This window comes from Corvus cornix, chromosome 4 (genome assembly GCF_000738735.6).
Source record: "Corvus cornix cornix isolate S_Up_H32 chromosome 4, ASM73873v5, whole genome shotgun sequence".
Taxonomy (NCBI): Eukaryota; Metazoa; Chordata; class Aves; order Passeriformes; family Corvidae; genus Corvus; species Corvus cornix.
Window position 1 is genome coordinate 6,404,115 of NC_046334.1, and position 18,169 is coordinate 6,422,283.

Sequence of the window (18,169 nt, forward strand, 5' to 3'; positions counted from 1 at the left end):
GGGCGGATTGCGGGAGGCGCCCGTCCCTGCCACCGGGGAAAGGGTCGAAGGCCGGCAGTGTTTGGCCACCGCGGTGCGGCCACGTCGTGCAGCGCCCGCTCGGCAGCTGCCGAGTGAGCGACACGTCTGCCTGCGCAGGGCTCTGAGGCGGCGGCGCTGCCCGCTCGGGTGGCACAGGGCCGGTCTGTGAGGCGGAGGAGGCGAAGCCTTTGGAGTCGGCTCAGGGGGCTGTTGGATGCACTTCGCTGCCGAGGGTAAACGTACCCTTCCATTTTTGGCTGTCAGAAAACGGGGTGATTGCTAACAGAAGGCTGATGCAGTAGGGTCACCTCCCGTGCTGTGAAATACATCACTGGCAGCACATAGATGGCTCTCGTATACCTCCTTACACTACCCGTGCTCGGGGGTGAGTTTGCTCAGTTACGCGAGGAGAAAAGACTTCTTAAGGGTTTTATTATTTCCAAGGGGAGAGAGGATGCCTGTAGATCGTCTCAGTAGGGCACCTGCAGAGAAGACAAAAGACCGGAAAGCAGAATTTAGCCCTTCTGCACCTATCACTTTGTGAACGTGTTCCCAAGCAGCCCTGACCATCTCATGGGATAATACAGAAGAGCTGCTCTATGGATGTGTAGCAGGGCCCAGGGAATGTAAGCCTGGCTCAGCAACTCTCTGCGGCTGGTACAGGGAGTACTTCGTACTTGAGAAACGCTGTTACTCGACGTAACTCCGTGGTGCTGAAGCATCCCTGCCTAATACCAGCTTTAGGAGAAATTCACTACCATGTAACTCGCTTGGAAAACTCAGATGTTTTTCTGGGAAGACAGTGCAAGGGACTAAACCCAATGGGAAATGAACACTAAGGATACTTGGCATTTACATGAAGCCCCGAGTTTTCAACCCCCTGTGTAATGATTTAGGTGCTTAATCTTGTGCCCTCTGAGCCGGTTCGGTAATGACTACCTCTGTGAGGAAACAGGATAAAGTTCTTGCTAGTTAAAGACCTGCAATTAAAATACTTACCACTATTCTCCTTAACCCAGCAGGCTCTATTTAATACATGTGTAAGTAAACACTATTAAGAAAGTCCTTTTATGTGAACAAGTCACAGCTCGATTGTGGTTAACAACAGTTTTTATTACAGAATTATAACATGTTTAAATTGTCTGGGCACAGCTATGGTGCAGATCAGAAAAAGATGGAGTTGCAGCTGTATCTCTGGATTTCCTTCCCTCCTAAGTTTGATACAGACCTTTCCCCATCATCTTAATGTGTTCTCTTAACTTCCTTTGTATTTCAAAGATGGGTTCAGAAAACAAAAACAAGTGGTAAGAGATGTGAAGTATTTTTACCCATCTTCCTAAAAAGACCTTGCCTCTAAATTCATCCAGAATGGCTAAATCATTCTACATGTTTCTTTGAAAACCTGTGGTTTCCCACTGCATGAATGCCGTGGTGTGCTCAATCCTGGCAGGAATACTTTAAGAAATTGATGTGGCAACTTCAACCGTTCATTTTAATCTTCGTTTCTTCTGTTCTGGATGCCTTCTTAAGAGATTATGTTGCTACCTGGGGTTGGCTGGGGCACCTTGGCTTAGGTTCTGTGAGCCATGGTGGCTATTTTTGATCCCCAGATAAGAGCTGGAAACCAAGAGGAGTTTCAGCAACCTGCCCTAAGGAAATAAAATAATTTAAAAGACCACATTTAGAAGAGTTGTACTTGAAGGAATTTAAACACCAGAAAACAGACAACTACTAAATAAATCTGGATTAGACTATTTCCAAACCTGTCAAATTTTATTATGGTGCTGTTAGCTTGACCTGCCAGAGAAATGCCAGAAAACACAGTTTCTCCACTATGACTTTCCAGTGTTTCTTCCTTGCCTGACTGGTTTGCCAAGACAAAAAGTCTGTCCCTGTACAGTGTAAGAGTTACACAACTCATAAATGGTCTCGAAAAGTCTCTCAGCGTTACTGTGCTGCTTCTGCTGTTCTTTACCTGCCCTTCTCAGTGATTATTTAGGTGTGAACAAATCTTACTTGGATCTAATTGACAGCCAGCTGTCATAGATCCTGATCCATGATTGGGAAGCCCAGGTATAGCTAATGTATATAATTGCAGGTGTCAGGGGAGTAATTGCAGCAATATGATTGAAGGAGTGAAAGGAAAGTTGGGCACTGTGGGTTTTCTGTGGGGAGAAAACCCTCAGAGTTTTTCAAATTCTGAAATCCATGCACAGCTAGTTCACTCATATGGATTTGATCTGAGGAGCAAACAAAATAGTAATAATATTTATATATGACAGTTTCCCATGAAGTGCTTAGTAAGCCCTGAAAAAATGTATGAAAGAGGTTTCTAATTACAGATGTTATATCTTTGGTTGTTTTTGAGTAATTGTTTAATTTTACAGGGTTCTTTTTCCCTAAGAAAATTTGAAGAACACCTAGAAAGTGAATAACTCATCACTATATTCACACACAGTTCTTGTTCTGCTTCCTCATCTTCTGGATAACTTATCCATTAGGAGGTGAATGCCTCAACTCAGAGTTACACTGTTCACTTTTTCTTTTCAAACACTGCTTATTACAGCCTCTGGAAAGAGGACTGAACTGAGGGAAAAGCACAGGGAGAGCACAGATTTATGAACAGAAATTGAACTCTGACACCAGCCACTCTCATGGCTGAGGCCTATTTTCCATTGATTTTGAAGCTGAAGAAACATCTCTTATCACACAAGGACAGGCTACATTCGGGATAGATTAGGAGGTGGACTGTGTGTGAAGTAATGTAGGGATTTCTGAATACATTTGGAGTCTCAGAACAATCAATCAGCTCCATTGATTTGGGGTATTTTTAAACACATCTTAATGTATGGGATGCACTGACAATTTTGTTTTAAGCTGATACAGCTTGGAAACATTGATGAGGTCAGTGCAATGTTTGATGTCTTATTTCAAAATTGTACCTGCCCGAATTCCTTTACACATATTTATTTTATATTTATTTGAAGTTCTACATGTAGACCTATCTAAAATTGTTTAATGTCATGTCTTATAATGAAGGACTGCTGAATTATTCAGGAATTTCATTAAAAAATTTGAAAATACAGTATGAACAGTCACATAACAAAATTCATATTGGCCTACTGTGATGGTTTGGGCTAGGATATTTCTCAGACTTATTGGTATGGAGCTCAATTTTTCATTGGTAAAAAAGCAACTGTTATTTCTTAGTCTTTATAAATGGTGTTTTTCATTTTAACTCTTGGGATAATCCTTGTAAAATGCTGTTGTGTTTACACGTACATACTGTTTTGTAGGATCAAAGCGAAGGAACCAGTGTCTCAAGCCAACATAAATTTTTTTAGCCATATCTGTTACAGTGTTGGTTTTTCATGGAAAGATTGGCTTCTGTAAAGGGCAAAAGCCGTTTAAGCAGTTGACATAGACGTTTATGGTGCCTATTCCATCCCAAAGTCCACCTCTTTATCGAGGAGGGAGAATGGTAAATACACAACCAAGTGTTCATGTGTCATAGCAGTGACCTGTGTATTTTAAATAGGCACCATTCATACCATTCGATGCCTTTTCTTCAGTGTGGTGTCGTAATGTAGAACTGCATCATTCACACGTAATGGGAAACAGATTGAGGTAGAGTTGTCATGATAATTAGACCTCTTCACTGGACAAAGTGTGGCAGGGTTCAAAGTCACCAAAAGTCAGTCTGTCCTTGTCAGTAATTTTTTTTCTTCTCCTTTTTGGAGGGGTGTGTGTGAAAACTGTGCGCACACATACAGCTCCAGTTCTTTGGCAAGCAGCCATAGGAAGGAGTAAATTGTTGAGGTCCTCTGTGGCAAAATTCATGTTCATTTCAGTATTTGCCCTTTGTATTTTTCTATTTTTGATAAGGAAAGGGGAGGAAGTTGAGGAATACAGTCAGATTTTGCTTATCAGGTAGGATCATTTACATCAGCAACTCATCAGTAGCCTTTGCTGCTTTCTAATAAATACTACCTACAGACCTATTGCACAGCCAGAATTTTGATTGATTGATGAATAAGGTGAGTTTTGCTGGGTCATTTCTGTTACTAACACTCACATTCACTGATACATGGTCATGGTATTGTCACCAGAGTCTACAAAACCTTTCCATTGGCTGAAGACATTCCTCTACCAGAACAGAACACCTTTTCTTTTCGTAGACAGCACAGCCTTTGTGTTACAGTTTGTAAACTGGGGCCTTTATCAGAGAGAAGCCTGACAATATTTTTCTTTGGAATCTCAGATCAACAAATTCTCTTTCTCTAATTTTGCAGGTGCTCAGAGAATGGAAGGGCCTGTTAGGAGACTGAGCAAAGCCACTGGTACAGATAGCAAAAAACTGTATCTCATTCCCAGTGACATTGCTGTGGAGATGCCGAAGAGGAACACCAAATTCCAAACTTGCGGCAGGTACAACAGGAACAAAGGACGAGAAACTGACAACTTAATGGCATGAGGAAAAATGAGGAAAGAAAGCACTTGCTAGAAGGGCAACAAATAGTTTCCAGCATCTAAACTTTATGTGCAGATAAAAATTCTATAAAGACTAATTACAAGGTCCCTGAGCACTGACTTGTATAGTGGAGCACTTAAAAGTTATGACAGTGCATTTATAGAGTTTATTTTCACAGATTTCACTTTAGGTTTGGTCTGCCAAACTCTACTAGGTAGTTAAGACGAGGGTTTTGTTTAGCTGACAGAAGGTTTGATAGCCCTGTTCTTAAACATTTCCTTTTGTATGTTTTTAATGTCAATGAAGTTGTTTATTCAGACATTTTTTGTTCACTTAGTGATAAAGCAATGGCCATTATGCCAGAATTTTTGAAGAAGAGTAAAGCAAGCCAACCTGTAAGATCAGATATAACAGCATCCCATGCTCACAGAAAAGCACAGGCCAAGATTTATGTTTAATTTGACATGTCATCTAAAAAAGCAATCAACCCTTACCTGGTGGAAACCTTACAATGATTGTGGTGCTTTACAGCAGAAATTTATGGCTACCTAAGCTAAAGTTTTTTAAAGAAGAAGCACCACAGGCCTCTATAAAACCTCATAACATACAGACATGGTGGTTCCAAACCATTTTTCTAGCACCAGACCACCCCATATATCAGCAATAAACTACTCCCTAAAATGGCCTCATCTGAATGCATGCAGTCGTTCTAATTTTAGTCTTCCCGATTTCTTTTCAAAAGCATGGATGCTTCCCAGAAGTGTGAGTCAGCTCAAACCAACTCCTAGCAAAAGTTTACAAGATCCAAACCTTGTCAGAGTCCTCACTTTCAGTTTCTCAAATGAAATGAAGTAGGCTACAGACAAGTGTAAACTGTTGGTAGCATAAAAGGAAGTGTTGTCCTGCCTGCCAAACCCATGTTCTGTTTCAGCAGTGGCTGAGAACAATAGCTGATATTTCTCTGCAGGTCCCACATTGTCTGGGACTTGCTTCTAAAATAATGTCAGGAGAACGTAGATGAGGTTTACCCGAGTATGTTAACAGCTGCTAATCCACAACTGCAAGCAATGCCACTGGTTCTGAATAAGGTTCCAGTTTGTCCTTTCAGTGATTGACTCTGGAAAACAGTGTTTTTGACATAAGCGTGACCAAATTCCTCAAGACCTTCAGAAGTGGAGTTATATTTCTTCTGGTGTTAAAACTTTTGGGAGGAAAAGTTATTGGCCCGACTTTTTCTGGGGGGAAGTACTCCCTGTGGTAGTTTATGTAGACAAGCCTTATTTGAGAAGAGACAGCCATATCCTTTTGGGAGTAATCTAGATCCTAGAGTGATGAGAGGAGTGTAATTATTGTGCATATAATAAATACATTAAGTATTTAAAGATTTGAAGGACAATTGGAAAGAAGAAGAATGTAATTTTTGTGTTTTGTTATGTTTTCTTGATTGTACACATTAGTCTGAGAACATCTGAGGCTAGATTCAGAGCTTCTAATTCACAAGTGGGCTACACTAGATACCTTGCAAATCATTGGTTATTAAAACCTCTTTTCAAGAAGTAAATAATACTAAGAAATTAAAATAGGAGCCCTTGACCTGTGTTTTGCACTCACCTAGCAGGCCTGTGTATCGCTAAATAAAACAGGAGACACTGCAAAAGCAGGCTTGGTGCGTGTATATCCATCTGTTACCTCTGTACCCCTATGTCTTCCTTTTGGTTTTGAGTCATGACCAGGACTAGGCTGAAACTGAGTGAGAAATCCATGTTCCAAAGAAGGAATGCAGTATTATAATTTAATGATCAGTTTGTTAAAATTGGAAACTGGATGGGCATTAGAAACAGCCTGGAGAGAGTCAGAAAGAGACGTTGTCTTTATCAGAGGTAAGTGTTTGGGAACTGTGCTGTTAAAATCTATGTTTGATGCAGTCTTGCAGAAGTAATCTCAGAGCCTAAACTTTTCCTCCAAAGGTAACAGCAACCATGTACTTACAGTAATTTGTGCTGAAAAGAGATTCAAGTATGCAGAGGTGCATAGCAGAGCTCAGACACAGCATAAAGCCTGTGCAGGACTACGAACTGTTGGAAGTCAGAGTAACCTGTTTCCTCCATTCCAGTGCCATTAGTGCCTGCAAAGAGGTGAAAAGCAGCACAAAGGTACACGAGTTTGTCTCCAGTGGGGCAGATACACTGCCAGTCCAACATCTTTATTGCAGGGGGATGTCACAGTCTGCTTTGCCTTGTGTGTGTTAACTTCTGTAGAGACCATGAAGATACAAAATCATGTACACCAGTGTTATGGAAGAGGCATTGGTACTCTCTGGAGATCGTGTTTTTCCCTGCTTGAAGAACCATTATGCTACAGTAGATTCATGGCACACAAGTATTTGTCAGGGAGATTTCAAATAATGCTGTATTCTTTATTTGTGCCCATCATAAAGTAATTACAACTCAATTAATGTGTAGAAGAAAATGAAGCAATGTAAGGATGTGGTTCTGCAGTAAGTCATATAAAATTTATGAATATGGGGTTTCCTGGCAGCTGAAATTTGATCTGTATTGGTGTGAGCACACGACTGCATTTTTACCCAATGAGCCAGAGCATATGTTACATTGTTTATTCAGGGTTTATGCCAGCTTTCTGTCAGTTGAGCTGGGTAAATTATGCCTGATCCAGCACAAACTTAGAGTGGTACAAACAGACAGTATTGCATCTGATAGGACCTCTCCTGGGACAAAATTATTTCTTCAAGCTATTTACTATCACGCAGAATGATAGCCTACCACCCTAATATGCTATAAACCCTGCAAAGACCTTAGAAAAATCTGTTTCAAGTCAAAGCTTGTCTATATCTGATTAGCTGGAAATAGACTGACGATTTTTTCCTCAGAGGGAAAGAAGGGGAGAGTCACAAATTCACATTATATTTTACATCTTAGCCAGGTACAGAAATGTTCCAGAATATGATTTTTATAGAAATCTTGAGTGTACTCATGTGTAAATGTAAATAATGAGGTGGGAAAAAAATTAGTCATAATGATAGTTAGAAACATAATTCTTGAAATTATTTGCTTAGGTTTGGGCCCATATTGTGAAAGGAAACAATTTGATTTTGTGTTTCCCACCATATTTCATCTTTTAAATATGTAGCTTCTGTGTCATATTATGAATCCTTGACATTTCGTTCTGAAGCTGAATTGTCATGACAATAGTTGTGGGAAAGTGAAGATAGCAAACCAGAACATTAGAGTGCGAACCCAATGACTTTTGAGATCTAAGCTGGAGGGCCAAATCCATCAGTAAGTATATGCAAGTTTTACCAATTTTCATATAAAATAGACTGAGGTCATGTAAGACTTTTGTTGGGATTTTGTTAATTTTCATTCAAATTTCCTTAGAATGTATTAACTTATTTTTGTCAGTGCACCATTGTCAGTCTTTGGCCAGGGATTGTGACTGAATGCAATGCAACATTCAATGACAGCACTGCTTAGCATTGTTTAGGCCACCCTGGCTACCTGTTTCTGCCTGCACCTGTACTGCAGTCTTTACTGGGCTAGAACAGCAAGTTTTGGGTGTTTTCTAGACTAGCCTATGGAACAGATTTAACTGAAGAATAGCAGGGATTATGGCAGCTTGTGCTGCCCGCTGACTTTTTTTCTCCAATCTGCAAAGTGCATGAAAACAAATGGAGCTGGGAACTTAGAGCAGACCTGGCAAAAGGGATGGCAGTGTGGAATAAACGGAAAGGAGTATTATCCCTGACAAACGTAAGGTAAGAACATACCTGTACCTCCATCCCAGGCATAAGTTAAAGTAGGAAAAGGTCTCCTGGAGCAGATGCAGTCATATGGATACAAGAACACTTGGAAAGTACAGCATGTACTGGGGGCTGTAAGTCCCATTTGTTGTGGTATGACTACATCTATACCAATGGTGGTGGTATAACAGTGTGAATAAAAGTGTCCTCCTAATTGGGAGAGTGATGCTAATAAAAGTTTTCCAGGTACAAGACCCCTAAAAATTAGAATCAATAATCAATAAGCAACATACTCATCTAATGTAAACATTGCACACCCCAAATTAAACAAGAACTCCTGTTATACAGGTCTGAGCTTGTAGAGCTGTTACTCTACTAAGCTAGCACTGTTGGAAGAATGAAGAAGTTACTTTTTTAGAAGTTGAAGAGCCATTTTATTTCCCTGCATGCATTTTGGTGAACTTTCCAAAATCAGTCTTGGCACAGCTGAAGCATCTTTAGCGTTCTTCCATTACTACTTCTTCTACCACTATTACTTCTTAAAAGCTTATGTTTGTTCTCCAAATGGGACCAGATTGTACTGAGAAATTGGTATTTTTAACAGTTTTCTGTGGAGGAATAACCTGGGCTCCTGGCAGTGCACCACTATTCAACTCCTACAAAACACTCCCATCACTCACTCCAGACACAGGCTTGGACTCCAGACCATTCTGATGTAATCTGCACCAGTGGTGCTGTTTTAACTGCAATCACATTACATTATATGCAAGTACTAAAGCTGTACAAGAAAAGAAGTTCAAACACCCTTTGGGGTTGAATTTTGCAAAAAGCTCATCAGCAGAAAACACTTCCAAGTGAAAGTTGATGAAATACACTGTTAAGGTCTGATGATACATAGCAATTTGCTACATATGAGGATACTTAACCCAGAAAGTGATTTACATATTTGACTTCTACCTGCAAGAGAAACACCTGCTGTGCTGTTTGTGATTCCAGTGCACTTGGGATGGAATGGATCCAGCTGCTGTGCAGCAGATATTATAGAGGCACTCTCTTAGATAGGCTGTTGTGGATGCTCACAGTCTCAGGACTGACCACAAATCTTGAAGTACAGGAGCTACCGAAGATTATTGAGTATGGCTGACCCAGATGCTCCAAGAGGATCCAATCTCCTTGAATGATAAGGCCTGTTAATTTGGGGTAAACCAGGTGGGAATCAGAGTCATGTGAAAAAAGAAACCCATGCATGTGATTTCTCCTGATGCATTTTCTTATGGAATAACAGCAAATTTGTGTAACACCACACTCTAGGAGTCAGAATTTTCCTCTGCCACTTCTGTGCCCTTCCCATGAATGCTATGCTGAACTCCTGCATCTTCTTGCTCTTTGCGTAGGAAAGGCAAAAATACAGGGAAGACTAGAATTCAAACTTTTGGAGGCCACTTGTGAATTGAGCTTGGTGACAGGCCCTGGTGCAACATTGCATTAGAGCAAAAGATGTGAAGATATCCAAAAGGAAAACTCACATGTGCTGGGCCTTTATCAGAATTCAAAATAAACAGGATATTTTGAAAAGACATTGACAATTTACTCCTCCATTTTGGTCATGGACAATATGGAAGAGAATAGTTAGTGGGATGTGACTACACACCTGTGGGAGAAATATACCAGGGGATTTTTGATATGCAGAGACTTGATTTCTCAGGAATGGATGTAGCCCTGTGTTCCTCTACCTTCCTATTTCCCTTCCTCCCATCGTCCCTATTGCTATCTGGTCTTCTCTCAAAGAAATACTCTGGCTGTACGCTGCACTGTAGAAGAATTTATTAAGAGCCATTTCTCTTACCATTGTAAGACATTGGTGTAAATATGATGCTGTGTGCACATAGTATTTATTTGCTTTAATTCCTGGTGCTCTTAACATGCCGTGTGTAGAGGTTTTGTATAGGTCTAATTAGCCTTTTTTAGATACAAATCTGTAAAAACCCCATAGCCCTCACATTGCACTAGTGGGGCAAAATGCACAGAAACATTTTACACAATTTATAATTATATACAATTATTATAATTGCTATACTGTTAAGTCCCAGTGTGCTTAGAGCTCATTGCACAGCGATGATAATGACACACCTAACTTAGGATTTGCCCACAGATGATAGAAAAGGAATTCCCCCAAACAAAAAGTGCTTGGAAAGGCTCTAATGCAAGGCAAAACCACTTTCTGATTTCGTGGGTAGGTCTCTTAAGGTCTTCCAGCCTTACAGAAAATAAGAATAATATTGTTCTTGTAAATAAGAATTTATTTTACTTCTTTTTCATGTTGGAAAGGTAAGTTAAGGACTTTTACCTATCCTTATCCTTCTCAGTGTTTCCTGAATTGCACTTGAGGCCTTGCTTCCCCGATGTCAAGGCTTGCCATGAGCTCTGTACTAAGAGATACTTAGAAAGGGTGAGAGCATTTCCTGTGCTACAAACAAACTCCTATTTCCCTCACTGCTCTGATGCAACTACTAGAAGTGTCAGAGCTATGGATATTTCCTTCATTTCCAAAGCACTTGAAATAAGAGGTGGGAAAAGACATGTGATCTCCACTATCAGGAAGGAGGCTCAAAACCCAAGATCAAAACCTTTGTTACTGTTAAAACTGAAAATTGGACAGAACTCTTCACCTTCCAGGTATTGCTTCTAAACACTGAGCTTCTCCAGCCACCTGTGTTATCAAGTGCTTACCTGTCATAGTTTAGTGGGGAATTAAAAGTAAGGGGGTTTTTTGGTGACCTTATGAGCTTGAGGAAATGGATAAGTGATAAAAAGGATAGGCTGAGGCTTTGCTTTTTTTAGCTGCTCTTTCAGATTGTTCCTGAGCATTACCCAGTTCAAATCCTTGAAGCCTCATCAGTCATGCACATGGCACTCCTTGGTGACAGAATTGCAGAATAATTTAATTTGAAGGGATTTAATAATTTAATTTGAAGGAATCCTGGAGGTCACTTGGTCAGTCTCAGACCAGAGCAGGACCGTTTGAGATCAGATTGACTGGGGCCTTGTCCTGCTGAGTTCTGAAGAATGGAGAGTCAAGAGACACCTTTGGACAACCTGCTCCAGTGTTGGACTATCTTTATTTAGATTTTTTTTTTTCCCCACAATAGCTGTTCTGTCTGTCCTACAATCCATCTGTCCTACTATCCAGTCTATGACCAAGACCATTTTTAGGAAGTAATTTTATCGCTTCAGAATCTGCTGCACTTGTCTGTTCTTCAGGTCCTGGACTCTGATGTTCAGGGAGCACAGCTGGCAGGAAATCTCAAGTCAGGACACCATAGAGTTATCTTGGGAATCCTTCTGGACCTTAAAGCCAGAAAGGATTTTGGACAGGGCTTTGGATGAGACCTTAGGATAACTCCCACTGAGCAGCTGAGCTGAGGAGCACCTTTTGCTACAGGTAGTCAGGAGGGTCAAGGTTTGCACTTTGGTGGAACCCAAATTTGATATGTGTTACTTTTGTTTCCCTGCTGGTGGTTTCCAGTCAGGTGCTAAGAACACTGTCATTTCTCCAATCCCTGCTCTGCTCCCAGAAAGGCAGGCAAATTCCCTGACAAACACTGCTAAAGGATTTCTGGTGCCTCAGCTTACTGCAGTACTTGAAGTTGTGGACCACAGCCCTGTAACTGGCCAGTGCACATGCAAGTAAGCAATGCCAGGCTGGACAACAGTAAATGTATTGTTCCATGCACACTTTTGCCAGCAGCCTCCTGTTTCCAGGCATTGCCAGGACCCACCTCAATTGCCAGCTACTTGTTCCTGAAACCCTTTCAGCTGTGCCAGCACAGCTGTATGTGTTTATGTTTGGGAACTGGATGATGAGACTGAATCAGGTTAAACTGAATAACAGTGCTTTTCCTTCAGAATTTTTCTCTAATACCTGTTATATCCCCTAGACCTGATTCACAGGGTGACCTTAACACACAGTTGTGTTGATAAAAGTCATATGGCTCTTGGGAGAACAGGACAGGCAGCAAGGAGGGAAAAATGGTTGGAAGTACCTTAAGTCAATACTGCTGCCAAAGGCAATGTGTCTCCAAACTGACAGCCTTGTGATGCTGCTGCTGACAACTGAGCTGAGCTATTGCTGTTGTGTCCATCCTACAGTGAGCCTCTGCAATGCTGCCACATCCATGTACTCATATCAATTTGCTCATCAACAGTGGTAAGCTAAAGATTAAATTTAAAGAATGTAGTGGAAAGGGATCCCTCAAATATTTGTGAAGTTTTTAAAAAGGAATTCCTTCCTCTTTACAAGCACATTACTGCTGAATTTGCAGAGCAATGCTTTTTGCAGTTGTGGAATAGAATCTGAATTAGCAGTGTATTTAAAACTGAAGTCCTCATTTAAATTTTTATGTTAATTTTAGTCTTCCACTGATGTCACACAAGTGTACAGCAGGAGTAATTTTACTGAAATCACAGACATTTCTGTGTCCCTTGTGAAGTAATTTCTACCTGTGTAAAATGCATGTGAAATGCTACTAAATCAAGTCAGCGTTTTTTTACTGTCTTGACACCCATATTGCAGTGATGTAAATTGTTGCAATATGAGGCATCAGTGAATAAAATTGCACTAGAATGAAAGTCTTGTGTCAGAATTTGATCCCATATAAGTGTTTTGTACTGTTGTTTTAATGGAACATTGCAAAATTGAAAAATCATTAGTAGTCCTGACAATGCTTTAGCATTTAAAAGGTCCTATTTTCTATTTCCCCGTAGTCCCTTTATGCCACTCCATTAGTTTAAAAAGGCTATAAAGAGAGCACATTTAGCCACTTGGGAATATTTTCATTTCTGTGTTACTCTTGCCTTTGGCATAGTGGATATGTTAGGTTGTGGCTGAGGAGAAAGGGTCATGGCTGGCCCGCCCCCTTGTTCCAGCTATTCTTGGCTGCTGGAACAGCTCCTGGGGGCCCCAGGCTGCCAATTGTACTAAAATTGCTGGTAGCCTTAAGACTATTCAAGGAGTAATTAGCTACCAAATGTGGGTAATTGTGACAGAGTCTAGCTAATACTGCTTTTGTCTAACAAACTAATTAAAGGCTGCACGTATGAAAAGAAGAGGAAAAACCACTCTTCTTTTAAGGAAAAGAATTATTAAGAAAGAAAATTTGATCTAGTATTAAAAACGAAAGAGTTCTATTTCTTCTAGCAGGATCTTAGAAGTTTTTGATAATTAACCTTGGAAAACAAAGCACAACTTCATTTGTAGATGAAATGCTTCATTGTGGCACCCTTTCATACTCTTTTTTGATTTCATTTAAAATATATATATTTTTTGTAAAAGCATTGTTCAGTGCAAGAATGTTTAAAACTTATTATTATTATTATTATTATTATTGCCTATAAAAAAATCAGGAATTCTATTTGTGCTATCAGACATAGTTTGAATTTAAAGAAGCCCAGCTGGAGATATGTCGTTGTGGGTACCTGTGATCTGTTCCTCCCTCTGTACAAAATAGGATGGGGAAGGGGAATAATCACCTGCTGGTCTGGCAAGACTACAGCCCTTCATGCATCAGTAGAGCTGCGTTTGCTGTAGTTTGTACCTGTGCTCCTCCCCTCTGCTGCTCCTGCAATCAGCTGTGAATAGTTCCATTCCAACCCATTTATGGAGTGTGTGTCTTCAGTGGCACTTCGATATTTGCTAATACAATCATAAAATCTCACGTCTCAGCTAAATTTTCTATGCCTTTAGCTGTGCTGCAGGCAATAGCAGGTTTCTGAACTGCAGGAGTCCCATCTATAGCTGATTATATTTACTCTTTCTCTACTCTGAAGTAGATCACAGTTATAGAAGTGGACAACCAGAATGAGCAGCAGATTGAAAAGCAAACAGCTCCCTTTCCTTCCTCCTGCCCAGCTAAAACAGATTATTTTAGAAAACAATTCCTCGTGTTCTGAGATGCTGCAGTGTCACTAATACCCTCTCAGCCAGCACTTCCCAGCCACCAGCAGCCACCTGGCCACCTTGAACAGTCTATTTCTTTCTCTTTGATCTGTACAACGTGTCTCAGATACAGCAAACAACTTACAGTGTCCTGCCTTGTGAACTGACCCACATATGCAAACATTCTGCAAAGTTCAAATCAGACTGAATTCCAGACATTTTACAGGCAGGAATACAAGTGTTACCTCATTATGGCAGCTGCAATAAAACTGCTCTTTTATAGCCTGCTTCAAAGAGCAGCTGATACAGCCTTGTCTCCCTGTTTAAATACCTTCTTACTCCATGTTCTGAAAGAGGATTAGAAATAACATATTGCAACTGCTCTTCACGATCCAGAACAAAAGGCAACAAAGCTCTGTAACTGACTGCAGACTTCAACTAGAATGGGCAGTTTATGATTGTCTTGCTGGGGATCAGCAAAGTTTGTGGCTAATACTTGCTCTTTTCTCCTGTATCCTCTCTACTGATTTGCACTTGGGAGTTCATCTAAGTGAGATGTTCTGCCTTGGCATGAGAGTTCCTGTGGATATAGGAGGACATGGTAGCTCTTTGAACTAAAAATTTGGATGACTGAATGGCAGCTCATGAAAAGGCTCTTTGGTAAAGAGCAGCAGTGATACTGGTTTAACAGGACAGTCCAATCTGAAAGAGTCTTGAGGTGTTGACTGCTTTTGAGGCTGAGGATAAAAGTTCTGTGCATGATGTCTGTGGAAAGATGTCAGAAGGCCCATGACACAGGGTTTCAAGCAGTCTCCTTGTTCACAATCTTTATAACAGCAATTCTCTTCTCCTTGGTATTAACAATTGGAAGCATCTTAAAAACAAAAGGCAACCATTTCAGCCCAAAGGAAGGGAAAAAGGTAGAAATTGCTCTGTAGCCTCATCACTCTTTTGTACAATTCAGGAAAGGAGAACCCAAAAAATAGGAACGGCGATGTCTGTACCTTTTCAAAAAGTCTGATAGTTGATTGTTGCAAAATGTGGAATATATAAAATTTTCTTAAGAAAGGGTGTTCTTATATGTTTGATCTTTGTATACTGTCAAGCCTAAATAGCAAAAAAGGAGATTAAAACTCTGAAACAGGTAGCAGCTAGCAAGATCTAAGTGATGTCCAGGTGTTACAAAGACAAATTACTTGTTGGTAGAATTGCCTTGTTAAGGTTTAGGGCTGGAGATGCTTCAATGATCTCATACCAAGCTTGGAAAGAAGGATGTACCACTGATAGAGGACACAAAGAATGCAGAATTTAGGGGCTACAAGGATGTTTGGCAGAACCCCCAAGATACGGAGGAAACTAATAACTCTAACTCAGCAATTGTGCTAAAATCAGCCTCAACTGGATAAAAGGTAATTCTGGCAGGGGTAAATCTGTGGCCAACCCATGGACCACCAACCCAAGAAACCCACTGACCCAAAAGAAGAGAAAGAGTGAGCATGCAGACTGATTAGAAGTGAGAGAATAATTAACCCATGGAAGATAGAGTGCTAATTAATAAGAGAACTATGTAACTTGTAGCCAATGAACACTAACCCCTTTGTTTGCTAAAATGTGTAAAATGTAAAAAGTTTTGGTAGTTGGTGTGCTTCATTTGTGGAATATCACTGAGCACCCAGGCTTGTGCAACTCTGAAATAAATAATCAATGTCCCTTTCAAGTGTGCAATTTTTGGCTTGTTGCACACCAGGGTAACAAATCCAATTTCTGTGGACAATGATTTAAGCTACATTTTAGAAATACCCGTCATTGTTCATCTTTATTCACATAACTTTGCAGAGATGGAAATTGGGGCTTCTGTATGACTGCTGCCTTGCAGTAGAGACTGCAGACTTGATAAAGTAAATTAATGTGAAGTAAATGAAATTAATAATATAATACTTGATAAAGTAAAATTAATAATAAACATGCAGGTTCCACCTGGATGCATGAAAAAAATCCAGACTCTTAAAATTTTAGAAGACAAATCTGTGGTTTGGATTGGGGTTTTTGTTTGGATTTTAATGGACAGTAATTAGTGGCTCACATATGAGAAAGCTGAAATCTTTTTTTCCCCCTTGTTCATCTCTGGAGCTGTGTTTCCCATACCTACAGTTGGGCATCATGTCATGAGGATGAGTTCCTTCTTTGTTTCTTTTTACATTAAAGGATTAGTGTTCATACTTTCCATCTTACCCAATGAGCCTGGAATTCCCTTTTCTCTTCAAGTAGCACAACTTCAAGTATTACCAGTGCCTGACCATTCCCTTTACTCCGGCCCTCATCCAAGAGCAAAGTGTTAGCCTGATGATCAGAGCACAGAGAGGTGTGTGTTTGACGGCATTTGGCCAAGGAAGAAATTAGGCCAAATTTCCTGCCTCTGACCAAGGATTAATACCATTGTGTAAAGTGGAGCTTTATCACCACGAGCAGATCCTTACAAACAGAGATGGAGGACAGGACAGGACGGCTGCTTTCCATGACTGTGCAAACAGACTGCCTTCAGCTGCCTGCAAGACCACAGGTACAGGCTCTAGGTATTTCGAGGGAGAAGTGTTTCTCTATTTTTAGATGAAATAGCATTGCCACTCTAGTTTATCTAAGTAGTCTGGCTACAGAATGCTGCTATATTTAGAAGTCACTTAATGCAAGAACAGCATCTTACAAAAAAAGGTCACAGTACATTCTCCATTCTATTGGTACTGAGTTCTATTATTTATGCTAAACCACTCTTTTTAATTACCAAACAATTGAGTGTACGTTTTCTCTATGTAATTGTGGCCTCCATTTCCATCAATATTTGTCTCAAATGTACCTATAAACACCATTCCACTGATTTTCAGAGTCATCATTAGCTCTGAGCTCATCCAGCGGCTCTGAATGGCGGAAGAGGAAATGCATCCTGGTACATGAAATTAGAATACATATTGGTACATACCAATGCATATTGGTACATGAAATTAATACCCTGCATTGTCCTGCCCACTCCTTTTCAAGGAATCCATTCCCTTATTAGTGTTGGATTGGCTGGCTAATGAGGGTGGATTTATGGCATGCAATCTGCACATTAGCAAGCACTGCAAGACTTGCAATTTTAAGGGGAAATACACTGTGTAGCACACTTCCACATCTGATTTTCATAAGTTTAAATAAAGAAACAATTAATAAGAAGACATACCTCATTGTAAAGCAGTGAGGATCAAAGTCAGGCATGGATAGCAGGGACACAGGACAAGGAGTCACTGAAGAGCAGCAAAATAAGGGTAGGGTTACCCTGGGTCAGGACCTGCTTTGTTGTACCGATGAGCTCAATTGGTCAGCTCTGGATACATATTAGATAGTGGGGAGATAAATCCATTCTTACCAACTTCTGGCTTTGGAATTTGATTATGCATAAATAAAAGCAGCTGTTCTCCGGAATAGAATCATTTTTTTCTTCTGTTTTTCAGGAGTTGCAAATTACTATTTTTCCTTTCAGATTTCTTCTTTTTCCTTCACATTTGCATGGGAATTTGCTTTCAATGAGAAAAGGTTATGTGTGTGTGGGGTATCAGAAATTAAAGTCTGAACTGAGTAGAAATGTGTTACAGAACACATGGAAACATGTCCTGATAGTCATTATGCCTTTAAAAAGCTAATCTGAAATGTCAGGAGATAAGAAACACTTATCAGCATGAGTGTATGTAACCACTTTGGATGTGCAAAAAAAAATTTAGCATGAGGTTTAGACATTCCAAATGTCAGGGTTGAGCACTGTGAGCACTATTGTCTTGTTACTTCCTCAGAATGGCATGCACAAATGCCCAAAAATCAAAGCCAGATCTCTAAAATTTAAGAATATGCTACTAATTTTTTGTTTTGTTTTGTGTTAGAGAAAGTACATGATGTTAATTAAGTGAGGGGAATTCATATTGAATGTCATATGTCGTCCACACTTGCAGTGTTCCAA

At 40.2% G+C, this 18,169-nt stretch overlaps 2 long non-coding RNA genes across 2 annotated transcripts; one reads left to right on the top strand and one right to left on the bottom strand.

The window, feature by feature from the left end:
- The first annotated feature begins 25 nt into the window (after positions 1–25).
- LOC109145603 lies at positions 26–4,589 on the top strand. The gene is made up of 2 exons (XR_002047076.2): positions 26–254; positions 4,314–4,589. It is a non-coding gene; the product is annotated as an uncharacterized LOC109145603 (long non-coding RNA).
- LOC109145604 lies at positions 437–17,761 on the bottom strand. The gene is made up of 2 exons (XR_002047077.2): positions 17,399–17,761; positions 437–503 (listed from the first exon to the last, which is right to left on the bottom strand). It is a non-coding gene; the product is annotated as an uncharacterized LOC109145604 (long non-coding RNA).
- Positions 17,762–18,169: the final 408 nt, after the last annotated feature.